Source organism: Eleutherodactylus coqui, chromosome 1, assembly GCF_035609145.1.
Source record: "Eleutherodactylus coqui strain aEleCoq1 chromosome 1, aEleCoq1.hap1, whole genome shotgun sequence".
Lineage (NCBI taxonomy): Eukaryota > Metazoa > Chordata > Amphibia > Anura > Eleutherodactylidae > Eleutherodactylus > Eleutherodactylus coqui.
The window spans coordinates 54,539,480-54,552,109 of record NC_089837.1 but is presented as its reverse complement, the minus strand read 5'-3'; the positions used below and the strand labels follow the sequence as shown (position 1 = coordinate 54,552,109).

Below are 12,630 nucleotides of genomic sequence, written 5' to 3'. Positions count from 1 at the left end.
ATATGAATTCTGTATGTGAACTACGTATATGACACTACATATAAAAATAACTAGAGAGAGCCCAATTAATTCTCTATTTTTTAAACCACTGTCTCCGGCCAAGATGCGTAAAAACACAATGTATCTTTTTTTTTCATGCGACTGTCTGAATACAAATACAGTCCTCTGAATTAATCAGTACAAGTCAATGAGGTTTAAAAATTCTGCACTTAGTTTGGAACAGAACAAAGCCCGCCTTTTGATTTTATATAGTTTTGAGATGCCCGTGTGTAAAACTATACAATATCATTATTCTCACCATGTTACTGGCCCGCTGCTTTGACTGCCCAGCGCCACAGCATTTAACAGGTGACCTCACCCGGCTAGAAGACCTTGAGCGTCCGATAAACCTGTCACACGGCCTTCTGTTGTAGAAGCCCAAAGGCAGGTTGATGGGTTGTCGTTAATGACTTCCCTGTCTGGCCTTCTGTTGGCTATAGCAGTCATGTGGGTAAGCAACCCACGTCACCGCTGCTGCCGATGTAAATATGAGACCGGAGCAGTACGCAGTGGGAGGTAAGTATTATGGTTATTTTAACCCCTTGCGTCCTTCCTCCAACCGCCACCAGTGTTTGGGGACGTAGTACAGCATCATACAATAGGAGGTGAGTATTTTTGTTTTATTCCTTTTTCTTTTTCTTACAATGTCCTCCCACCCCACTGCTACCAATTTTTGGAGTACTTGGGAAACCCCCTTTAACAGAGGGAAGGGATGTCTCTCTGTAAGCTCATCAGTGTTCGTTGATGTAATTGTGGGTGTTGTTGGGTTTCCATAACACTTTAGGAACTGACAGATTCCTCTGTCTATGTAGCAGCGTGTCTGCCTATTGGATTGCTTTTCAGTGTTACGCTGAGGCAATAAAGATGGCAGTATACAAGTGATAACTGAGTACAGCGTCCTGTCCCCTATTGTGGCAACAATAGAAATTATGTTCTACCGTTAATTTGATTTTCATGAACTCCATCATGACGGCACTACTGGAGAATGCCCCTTGATATATGCAGGGACAAGAAGTTGGAGAGTTTAAAGGGTCGCTCTCTTCCACCCACTCTAGTGTTTTCCAAATTACTACACCAGATATAGACGGAACTCATTAGACTAAATCAAATCAATACATCGTTACTTGTATAATAAACAATATCTTGAAGGATGGGAAAGTTGAGGTGCTGTGCTTTCATGTAAATCTAATTAACAGTAGGGCATAATTCCTATTTTGTACTTCATCCAATCATGACAGCAATACTGTAGCAATACCAGGGAGGGGCCACAGCCTGTAGGATCTTGTGTCCTGAGGTCAAATCTTTACTGCCTGGAAGCGAAATGAACACAACTTATTCTTGGACTCAGTATTTCCTAACCAGGATTTTCACCAGTGTTCTGTCCCAGCAGAATTACTAAGACAGCACTTCATGCTCTAAATCTAACCAACTTTGCGTAGGTATTCGCCAAGAAGACCCCACAGTCATTGTTGGAAGAGGAATATATTCTAAAATATGCACTCTTGGAGTTTCTTTAAAAAAAGTTATTGGGTAAAGTCATACCATAAAAGGCTGTTGGGCAATAAGGCAAGGCCATAAAGGCTACAGAGCCATAAGCCATAAGGGCTAGTGAGACATAAGGCCATAAACGCTACTAGGCTATGAGGCCAAGCCATCAGGGCAGTGGGGCAAAGCCATAAAGGCTATCGGGCAAAGACATAAAACTTTATTAGGCTACAAGGCCAAGCCATGAGGCAAAGCTATAATAGGCTATGAGGCCATAAGCCATATAGGCCATGTGACATGAGGCTAAGCCTGAGTTCTATAAGCTATAGTAGGCTATGAGGCAAAGCCATAAAAGGCTACTAGGCTATGTCGCTGTGAACCATAAAGGCTACTAGGCTATGAGGTTGCGCGCCTTAAGGTTATATAACCATAAGGTTATAGGGTATAATATGTCATAAGGCAAAGCCATAAAAGGCTACTAGACTGTGAGCCTTCAAGGGCTGCGAGGCTGTGAAACTTCAAAGGCTATGAGACTGTGAGCCTTCAAAGGCTACGAGACTGTGAGCCTTCAAAGGCTACGAGACTGTGAGCCTTCAAAGGCTACGAGACTGTGAGCCTTCAAAGGCTACGAGACTGTGAGCCGATAAAGGCTACGAGACTGTGAGCCGATAAAGGCTACGAGACTGTGAGCCGATAAAGGCTACGAGACTGTGAGCCGATAAAGGCTACGAGACTGTGAGCCTATAAAGGCTACGAGACTGTGAGCCTATAAAGGCTACGAGACTGTGAGCCGATAAAGGCTACGAGACTGTGAGCCTATAAAGGCTACGAGACTGTGAGCCTATAAAGGCTACGAGACTGTGAGCCGATAAAGGCTACGAGACTGTGAGCCGATAAAGGCTACGAGACTGTGAGCCGATAAAGGCTACGAGACTGTGAGCCTATAAAGGCTACGAGACTGTGAGCCTATAAAGGCTACGAGACTGTGAGCCTATAAAGGCTACGAGACTGTGAGCCTATAAAGGCTACGAGACTGTGAGCCTATAAAGGCTACGAGACTGTGAGCCTATAAAGGCTACGAGACTGTGAGCCTATAAAGGCTACGAGACTGTGAGCCTATTAAGGCTACGAGACTGTGAGCCTATTAAGGCTACGAGACTGTGAGCCTATAAAGGCTACGAGACTGTGAGCCTATAAAGGCTACGAGACTGTGAGCCTATAAAGGCTACGAGACTGTGAGCCTATAAAGGCTACGAGACTGTGAGCCTATAAAGGCTACGAGACTGTGAGCCTATAAAGGCTACGAGACTGTGAGCCTATTAAGGCTACGAGACTGTGAGCCTATTAAGGCTACGAGACTGTGAGCCTATTAAGGCTACGAGACTGTGAGCCTATTAAGGCTACGAGACTGTGAGCCTATTAAGGCTACGAGACTGTGAGCCTATTAAGGCTACGAGACTGTGAGCCTATTAAGGCTACGAGACTGTGAGCCTATTAAGGCTACGAGACTGTGAGCCTATTAAGGCTATGAGACTGTGAGCCTATTAAGGCTACGAGACTGTGAGCCTATTAAGGCTACGAGACTGTGAGCTTTTAAAGGCTATAAGGTCATGAATCTATGTAAGCTATGAGTCAAAACCATAAAGGCTATAAAGCAATGCCATAAAGGGTTATTAGACTATAAGGCCAAACCATGAGGCCTATATAACAAAAGTCTATTAAGCTATAATGGAAAGCGCGGAAGGCTATTAGCCCTAGGCAAAGGCCTTACGGGTAGTGGGCCTAGGTATTAACTCCTTAACGCTATAGCAGGTACATTTACGTCCTGAAGGTTTGGGGAATGCATGCAGGGGGCTTGGGGGTTGATTCCGCTCCAAACAATATGGGTGCCGACTGTTTCTTACAGCAGAACCCCCCCCACAGAGATACACCCAAAGATGGCAGAATGTAGGGATTTTTTCTATTTCACTCCACTTTTAATGTTTTTTTTTAAATTTCAGTTCATTATATGGTACATTATATAGTAGCGTTAAAAAATAAAACTCAGCCCACAAAAAACAAGCCCTCATACATCTACATTGATGGATAAATAAGAGCTATGATTTTTTTTATAGAAGGGGAAGAAAAAACAAAAATGAAGGGGGGAAAGGGCTAAGTCCCTAAGGGGTTAAGTGCACACAGAGCCATCCCCTATAATTTTCCATTAAGGCAAAAGACAGGAAGAACACTGGAGTGAATGGGAGGCGGGGCCCTTTAAACTCTCTGTCTTCCTGCCCCTGCACAGGTCAAGCGTCATTCTCCAATTGTGCGGTCATCATTGAATGAAGTGGAAAAAAAGAATTTGTTACAAAAAAATTGTCCCTTTCTTAATTGTGTGTGTATATATATATATATATATATATGTGTGTGTGTATGTATGTGTATATATATATATATATATATATGTATATGTATATATTATTAGATTACTATAATGTAGAAGATATTTGGTATCTCATCAATCATTACAACCCATGAAATAAAGTCAACTTATTTATATTGTACTTGCTGATTACCCGGCGTTGCCCATGTATTTTATTTTTAGACATGAAAATAATTTAAATGTGTGTGTGTGTGTGTGTGTGTATATATGTGTGTACTGATTTAATATATTAGTATATGAGGAGGAGGTTATCTGTGTAATATCTTACTGCATGAGGAGGAGGTCGTCTGTGTAATATATTGGTATATGAGGAGATCGTCCATGTAATATATTGGTATATGAGGAGGAGGTCGTCCGTGTAATATATTGGTATATGAGGAGGAGATCGTCTGTGTAATATATTGTATATGAGGAGGAGGTCGTCCGTGTAATATATTGGTATATGAGGAGGAGATCGTATGTGTAATATATTGGTATATGAGGAGGAGGTCCTCTGTGTAATATATTGGTATATGAGGAGGAGATCGTCTGTGTAATATATTGGTATATAAGGAGGAGGTCCTCTGTGTAATATATTGGTATATGAGGAGGAGATCGTCTGTGTAATATATTGGTATATGAGGAGGAGATCGTCTGTGTAATATATTGGTATATGAGGAGGAGATCGTCTCTGTAATATATTGGTATATGAGGAGGAGGTCCTCTGTGTAATGTATTGGTATATGAGGAGGAGATCGTCTGTGTAATATATTCGTATATGAGGAGGAGGTCGTCTGTGTAATATATTGGTATATGAGGAGGAGGTCGTCTGTGTAATATATTGGTATATGAGGAGGAGGTCGTCTGTGTAATATATTGGTATATGAGGAGAAGGTCGTCTGTGTAATATATTGGTATATGAGGAGGAGGTCGTCTGTGTAATATATTGGTATATGAGGAGGAGGTCGTCTGTGTAATATATTGGTATATGAGGAGGAGGTCGTCCGTGTAATATATTGGTATATGAGGAGGAGGTCGTCTGTGTAATATATTGGTATATGAGGAGAAGGTCGTCTGTGTAATATATTGGTATATGAGGAGAAGGTCGTCTGTGTAATATATTGGTATATGAGGAGGAGGTCGTCTGTGTAATATATTGGTATATGAGGAGGAGGTCGTCTGTGTAATATATTGGTATATGAGGAGGAGATCGTCCCTGTTATATATTGGTATATGAGGAGGAGGTCGTCCATGTAATATATTGGTATATGAGGAGGAGGTCGTCCATGTAATATATTGGTATATGAGGAGGAGGTCGTCCATGTAATATATTGGTATATGAGGAGGAGATCGTCTGTGTAATATATTGTATATGAGGAGGAGGTCGTCCGTGTAATATATTGGTATATGAGGAGGAGGTCGTCCATGTAATATATTGGTATATGAGGAGGAGGTCGTCCATGTAATATATTGGTATATGAGGAGGAGGTCGTCCATGTAATATATTGTATATGAGGAGGAGGTCGTCCGTGTAATATATTGGTGTATGAGGAGGAGATCGTATGTGTAATATATTGGTATATGAGGAGGAGGTCCTCTGTGTAATATTAGTATTTGAGGAGGAGGAAGTTGTCTGTGTAAGATATTATCTGAGGAGCAGGAGGTCTGTGTAATACTGGTGTAATTAAAAAACCCAAACTCACTGACTTGCCCTGTAATTTTTGTTGCCAGTAGCAACCAATCACAGCTCAGTTTTCACTTGTTCTACAGCTGGGGTAAAATGAAAGCTGGGCTGTGATTGGTTGCTATGGGCAACACAGATTTCTTTTTGGACAGCTTTCATAAGAGTGGGTGCTGGGCTCATTTCTGTGTAGTACATAGTGTCTCAGTGCTGGTGGGAAGCTGTGTGGTAGTTGGAGCAGAGGAGGAGGTTGTCTGTGTAAAATATTATTATCTGAGGAGCGGGAGGTCTGTGTAATATATTAGTATTTAAGGAGTAGGAGCCCCCCTTTCCCAATTTTTCCCCATGGGATCAGTTATATATGTACCAAGTTTGGTTGAAATTGCTCCAGGTGTTCATGAGTTATGGTGGCACATACATACATACATCTTATTTTATGTATATATAGAAGCTGTAACAGTTGTGCCTGTCTAGCAGGATGTGCCAAATCAATCACACATTAAACACCACTGCAATAAATTTGCCGAGACTTCTGCCTCTCATCTAATCTTATTCTGCCTACATTTAAGACTGTTTTAATAAATCTGTCCCCATTATCAATCTCCATGGTCTGACAGCATACCCCAATCTTTTAGGATATGCCCTAGTAGATGCGTACTTCTCTTTATTGTTTTAATGAAAGCATAAGACGTTTAGTTCACATTAAGTTTGGAATGTTGGAAGTAAAATGTGAAATAACATGATTGTGTGTTTTTTTTAATTCTTTTGTCTATACATTACTATGGGGCGGCCATCTTGCCTGAGCTGCTGTTAACTGCAAGTAGAGATATGCTTTACAGCAAGTTCATGACCAGGCCCTAACTCATTGACTTTTATGGGAGACTGTTCTAAGTATGCTCTGTAACCTGTGCAGAGGTGATTATGCAGGGAGGAGGAGGAGGTGAGCTATGATCATCACCTATTGTGAATGGTGGATCCTGTGTTATCTATTTATAGGTGTCACCTTTCATTGTAATCTTGCCTATGATGATAATGAGATGACTACTCAGAAGTATCAGACTATTATTATTACACATCATCATCCATGCTAGATCCGAAGGATATTAGGCTTTTTTAAAAATATAGATCATGACATTGAAAATTTAATAAAAAATCACAAAGTTTATTAAAAATGTTTATTCTAAAAGCTAAAAGGGATTTTCCAAGTTGTACAATTTCTGTAAATCCAGCCCCCCACTCAGTGAAATAACAAATAAGCATATACTCTCATCTCCCCACTCCTGCTGTGTCACGCGGCGCTGCTTGGTCCTCCGCTCCGGTGTTTGTGTACAGGCTGAAGTCCCACCTTGTTGAGCGATTGGGTGCTGAGCTCTGTTATTGGTTGCAGCACCTGTGGCATCCCATAAAGCGGGCGGGACTGATACCTGTGCACAAACAGCAACGCAGAGGACCGAGCAGTGTTGTGGGATGGAGCGGGAGCGTGGAGAGGTGAGTATATGCTTATTTGTTATTTTACTGCATGGGGGGCTGGACTTACAGAAATTGTAAAACTTTGAAAACCCTTTTAATTTATACAATAGGTCATTTCTGATGGCACGTAGTAACATTTATGCCATTCCAATAATTACTAGCCATATAAATATGGACCAGCCGTGTCTATTCTCCACTTTTTATTTTTTTCCTTTAATTCATTGCATTTTATATTACTTTTTACATTCGGTCTTTTTTGCATTTTAGGCTTTTTTTAAAAATTTTTTACCATATTTACTGGGAATTGTCTCTTAACGTTCTATGAATTATGTTTTGCATGTGTATGCAGTGAGACGACCCTTACAACAATCACCAAAGCCGTATCTGCTTATTACTCAGCATTTTAGTGGAAAACAAGTTGTGTTTACAGCAGCGCTCTTTCTACGAGCTCATTTGAATGTACGCAATGCTATAAATAACCGTAATTATAGAATTAAGTGAATTGCATATTGTCACAACTATTCTTCAAAAAACTGCCCTGAATAGACCTCCAATTTACAGCTTTATCTAATAACACGATGACGGCATGAACTGCTTCCCACACACTTACTGGTAGGTTCCTAGAAATACATTGTGGGTAGGATTGTAATGGCTTTTAAATGAGTAAGGACTGACCAAACAGCGGTGAAGTGACTAAGTGCATGAAAAGGTCACGGCAACAGTAGTAAAGAAAGGAACACATTAAACACGGTCACATGACGGGGACAATTGAGCCTTTTATGGACTGCAAACCCCTTAATAGATACTCATTCGAGGGGAAAATAATAAACTGATGTTTTTTCTTTACTTATTTTTGAAAATGCGAAAAAAAAACTAAGAAAAAAACCCTCACTGTTTTGTTCTAAATTTAATTCAGCCCTTGGAGCTCAGCTGCATCTTAGCTGGTTGCATCTGCAAAACATTAAGTGACTGGTACTTGAGAACACAGTGATTCCAGTAAATGAGAGGTTTGTGATAAAGCCATTTTTAAACCTAAAAATTATAATCAAGGCTCCGTTTAAATGTAAATAAAAAAAAATATATATGAAAGAATGAAAACTGCTGAGCTGCGGAATGACAGAGGGCACAGAAATAACAACCGTGTCGGGTTACATATGTGTCCTCGCTGGACAAGACGTGCGCCATGTCATATGCCTCTTTGTAGGATATTGGGAAGAAGAGATACCTGCATCCTGAGTAACAGCGGAAGACACAACAGAACTTTGGGCAGATGCCAGGCAGCGATGGCAGCTGTGGTCTGCGTTACATGTCCACTCCACCACACGCTAGCCACTATCCCATGTGAAACACGTGTAATTGTAGTGCACTAAGACAAAGGAACCACCCTTGTGACCACTGTCCGAAAGATGAAATCAGTATGGTGTTATCATGGAAAGTGTGTTTTTAGTCGAGATTCATTATCGGGGATTAGAAGTAATTTCTCAGAACCACATAGATAAAAATATTTTTCCTTCATTGTCAAGAAAATAATCGAGTCATAAAAGAAAAATAGCCAATAATACAAGCAAACCTTGACAATACCAGTGCTGGTCTAGGACTCATGCTACCATTTGGATGCTATGGCTGACTTATGTGACGAAAACCTCATTTTGAAACTATTTTTGTAGTCAAAAATACTGAAACCCCATAAAAGTCAATGAGGTCCATCGGGGTTTACCAATATCTGTTTGCATACGGATCCAGTAAACTGTAGCCATCATGTCTTCAGCTTAGAAAAGGGCTATCGAGAAGTCATGACGCTGTTATAATGGCTTCCTGTAGGAGCTTGATCATTTTTGAAAACCATAATAATGCGGCAGACTGTTATTTGTCTTGTCAATAATCGAAACCCAAACATGGTGGATTTAAACTGAACCGTATTAGATAAATAAACAATGATTAATCACATCTATTAAGTAGATTAATCATTAAATGAAATCTATAAATAAATAAAATACTAAATTAATCCTTTAAAAGTAGGTTGTGCTCAAATTAATTTCCATAGGCATATGATAACCTAGACAATTATACTATACAATTTATCCCTTTTGAATAAAATGTAAAAGTATAAAGTGGAATATTAAACTAAAAATTATATCTACTGTTAAGCCAAATATATTTAACCCCATAAGAACCGCCCATACACCTTTTTCATGACGGCTGTTAAGGGGCTTTATTCTGATGCAATTGTCTTTTTATGGCACTGCTTGGGAGATAGCCTGGCACTTGCTTAAACGGCAGGAACTCGAGAAACTTCTGATCCTCGCTGTCTAACCCTTTACATGACGAGACATGTAAAAGGCCACAGAGGAAGCGGGCTCCCTCTGTCACTCATCACATTTTGCGATGTGATTGTGGGGTCCCTATGGGTTGCTGTGGTACCTATAGGCTTGAATATGGCCTCTGGGTTTGCCAGCTATATTGGCCTACAAGGCCGAGCGTTATAGGCCTTATAATACACTGCTATACTGAAGTATAGTAGTGTATTATAAGAATGATAAATGAGGGTGATATTGAAGTTCCCTTGTGGGACAAAAATAAAAAGTTTTTAAAAAGTATTAAAAAATAACGTCAAAACCCCCACATTTTGCCCTTTACTATGTAAAAATAAGATAACTCTAACGTAAAAAAGTATATTAAAATTTTTTTAAAAACAGCTACGTTTGTTTATCTGACCTTACAAAAACAGAATAGAAAGCAATCAAAATGTCATATAGAGCAACAAATGGCACACGCACTATGGCGTGTAAACCACGGTTAGATGAATGTGGTTTACATGCTGCTAAGCAACGTGTAAACCACGCTGCTGACATGCAGGGATTATGCGTGTGAACGGGCTGCTCCTAGCTCTGCGGAGCAGACCATTCCCATATCCGTGGCGCGGGCAGCCTGCTTCCACAACTCCCATAGGAGCCTATAGACAGCGCACACCACGGAGCTGACAAGCGAGTTGTCACTCGCTGTCCGTTCTTTTTCAGAAGCACAGATTCTGCGCTTCTAAAAAGGGTTGGTGTGAGCGCTTCCATAGCAACCTATTGGTTGCTATAGAAGTGTGGTTTACACGCTGCTGTAGCAGCGTGTAAACCACACTCGTCTGACCAAGCCCTTAACTCATACCGCGAAAAAAAAAAGTCCTCTCACTGCACAGTTGACAAAAACAGAAGACTTTTTAGTGGTCTTTGAGTGTAGTGATAAAAAAAATACATTAACCCCTTAAGGACATGGCCTATTTTGGGCTTAAGGACGCAACGATTTTTGGCGGGTTTTCATCTCCATTTTTTTAAAAGCCATAACTTTTTTACTTTTGTTTTGACGCGGCCGTATAAGGGCTTGTTGTTTGCGTGGCGAACTGTAGTTTTTGATGGTGCCATTTTTGGGTACATAGACTATATTGTAAAACTTCTATCATTTTTTTATGATAACAGGGAGAGAAAACGCATCAATTCTGCCATAGATTTGGGGGATTTATTTTTTCACTTTTCTGCAATAAAAACCCTTTTTTGGAAATCTTTTTTTTTTTCCATATCGCCGCATTCAAAGTCCTGTAACTTTTTTATTTTTCTATGTACGGAGCTCTGTGAGGGCTTATTTCTTGCGAGATGATCTGTAGTTTTTATTGGTACAATTTTGGGGAATATACGGATTTTTTAATCACTTTTATTGCATTTTTTGTGAGGCAAAATGCTAAAAATTAGCATTTTGCCTCTGTTTTTTAGTGGGGTTTTTTTAATGCTTTTTGCCATACAAAAGAAAAACCATGTTCAACTTTTTGAGAATCCAAAGTAAAAAATATCCAGTATAGCGATTCTCATCTACACTGGGTTCCCTATTATTAGGGACCCCAGACATCTAAGCAGCTCTCCGGTCAGGATTGGGAAGGAGGATTGATTGATCTATTTACTTACAGGCTATCCCGGAATTGGAGGTACTAGTGAGCTATTCCACCCCAGGGATACTCACTAAGTACTGGGTAAGTCGTTTTTCTTTACTTCATTTAATGATTACCATTCAGCACTGACGGAGCGCTATTTCTGATCCCGACACCATTGTCATATTCAACTTTTTGTACACGTCGTTACGATTGTGTAAATACCAAATATGTGCCATTTTAATTTTTTTTTACCTTTTTGTATGCTAATATGAGAAAAAGCACAAAAAAGGGTTTTTTTACATTTTTCTTTTTTGTACATTTTTATTAGCTTTATTTTACACCATCTATGTCTCTCTGAGGGACTTAATGCACAGCACTGACGATCGCTGTGACAAGACATGGCAGGACTTCTGTCCTGCCATGCCTTATCGCTTATACAGCGATCCCAGGTACTGGCAACACAGGACACCAGTATCTGACATCCTGTTGCCAAGGCAACAGGCCGGGCTCTCTGCGATTATATCGCGAGAGCCCAGCAACTTCACAGAGGGAGCGCGCTCTCTCTGAACCCTTCCCATGCCGCGATCTATATAACAAAACAAACTAATGTCTGAAACCTCCACCAGAACCCCATGTACTTCTATAATAATAGATATTATTTTTTTATTCATAGTATGTAATTTGTATATTGGGTTTAAAATCCATGTACGATAGATGATCACATCACAAACATAGAATATAGATGGCAGGAAAAGACATCCTGGTCCTTCTAGTATGCTGTTATGTTATTTCCATTTCACTTACATTATATTTATCCCAGGTTTATAAGATTCACTTACTGCTGATTTTCCAACCACATCTGCTGGAAGTTTGCTTTAAGCAACTCTTTTAATAAAATTATGTTTTCTATCATTTTTTTTGCTATTGTCCCCAACTAATGTCAGATTATGCCCCCTTGTTCTTATGTTTAGTTTCTTCCTTCCTCAACCTTGTTTAACCTATAAGATATGTTAAAATTTCCATCATGTCCATTTTCTCTTCTTTTTTCCTGTAACATATACAAAGGTTGCTATCATGTCCCCCTTTCAATTCTTTCCTCCTATAATATACTGTATATAAAATATGTCCTCCTCTTCCTTCTTTCCTTCTGTAACATATATAAAGGTTTCCATCATGTCTCCCTCTCCCTTCTTTCTCCTGTAACATATATAATGGTGTCCATCATGTCTCCCTCTCCCTTATTCCTCATGTAACATATATAAAGGTTTCCATCATGTCTCCCTTCTTCCTCCCGTAACATATATAAAAGTTTACATCATGTCCTCCTCTCCCCTCCTCCTGTAACATATATAAAGGTTTCCATCATGTCCTCCTCTCCCTTCTCTCCACTTGTAACATATATAAAGGTTTCCATCATGTCCTCCTCTCCCTTCCCTCCTCCTATAACATATATAAAGGTTTCCATCATGTCTCCCCTCTCCCTTCTCTCCTCCTGTAACATATATAAAGGTTTCCATCATGTCTCTCCTCTCCCTTCCCTCCTCCTATAACATATATAAAGGTTTCCATCATGTCTCCCCTCTCCCTTCTCTCCTCCTGTAACATATATAAAGGTTTCCATCATGTCCTCTCTCTCCTTCTGTA

At 40.0% G+C, this 12,630-nt stretch overlaps 1 protein-coding gene across 2 annotated transcripts in view; it reads left to right on the top strand.

Moving 5' to 3' along the window:
* SUPT3H (SPT3 homolog, SAGA and STAGA complex component) overlaps positions 1-12,630 on the top strand; it is a 474,485-nt gene that overhangs the window by 356,446 nt on the left and 105,409 nt on the right. The gene's annotated exons all lie outside the window — the stretch shown is intronic.